Source organism: Stylophora pistillata, chromosome 6, assembly GCF_964205215.1.
Source record: "Stylophora pistillata chromosome 6, jaStyPist1.2, whole genome shotgun sequence".
Taxonomy (NCBI): Eukaryota; Metazoa; Cnidaria; class Anthozoa; order Scleractinia; family Pocilloporidae; genus Stylophora; species Stylophora pistillata.
The window spans coordinates 3,775,001-3,775,984 of NC_142524.1; positions in this window are offsets into that span (position 1 = coordinate 3,775,001).

Consider the following 984-nt stretch of genomic DNA (forward strand, 5'->3'; position numbering starts at 1 on the left):
ATCTACTGTACCTGCATTACTCGGTGATCTCCTTCTTATGTCAGAGAGTAGAGAATTTCATCTACGCAACAAAATATACTCGTGTGCCTTACCAATGGGTGCCTAATGGTAGCGAAGTGACCTTGTTCACCTACGTAGTGAGACCGACCAGATTTCCCTTAAATCAAAGAGTCTTTCACCTGATGTTATTCATGAGATGGTATCGAGGAAAATATTCCTATAGAGTCTACAGCCGGCTTTACTCCCATTTCCTTAGCAAGTATTGGATGACGTATTACATCATCAAAGTGTGGATGACATTAATACTTCTCAAGTGTTATTACAAAATACAATGCCCCAGACAAACACTTAAAACCATGAATACCGATCATCTGGATATCCTAGGAGTGTAAATGACAGATGTCAATCATTAGGAGTGTATAAGAGTAGCGTAGGACTCCACACAATCATTTACTGTGACAAGATGAAGCAAGTCAGATTTCATCCCATCAGACAAGTGGTGTATTTGGCAGAACCTCCCATAAACATTCAAGAAAAGATGGATACTATCAAGCCTTACCTGGACACTAAATATTTATATGCTAGTAGATTTTACAATAATTAATTATGTAGATTGTAAGTAGTATCCCTTTGGCGGGTTCTGGATCATTTTCCCTGAATTTACGTCAAATTATCATGAATGTACGTTAATTTAGTACTTTCATGGCCTGTTTTATGCGCTATCGTTAAATTATCGTGCATGCACGATAATTCATCACTTTCGAGAGATTCTTTAAGTATGTTTGTAGCATTCACGTCAAATTATCGTGCATGCACTATATTTTTGCACTTTTCCCATCATCTATTTGTGGTATTCACGTTAAATCATCGTGCATGCACAATAATTTGACGGCGTGCCATTTGTCTTTAAGTGTGTTGTGTGACGGCTTTTTGTGGTTTTATGTACTTAAGTGGTGATGAAAGGGCTTAACCTACCACGATTTA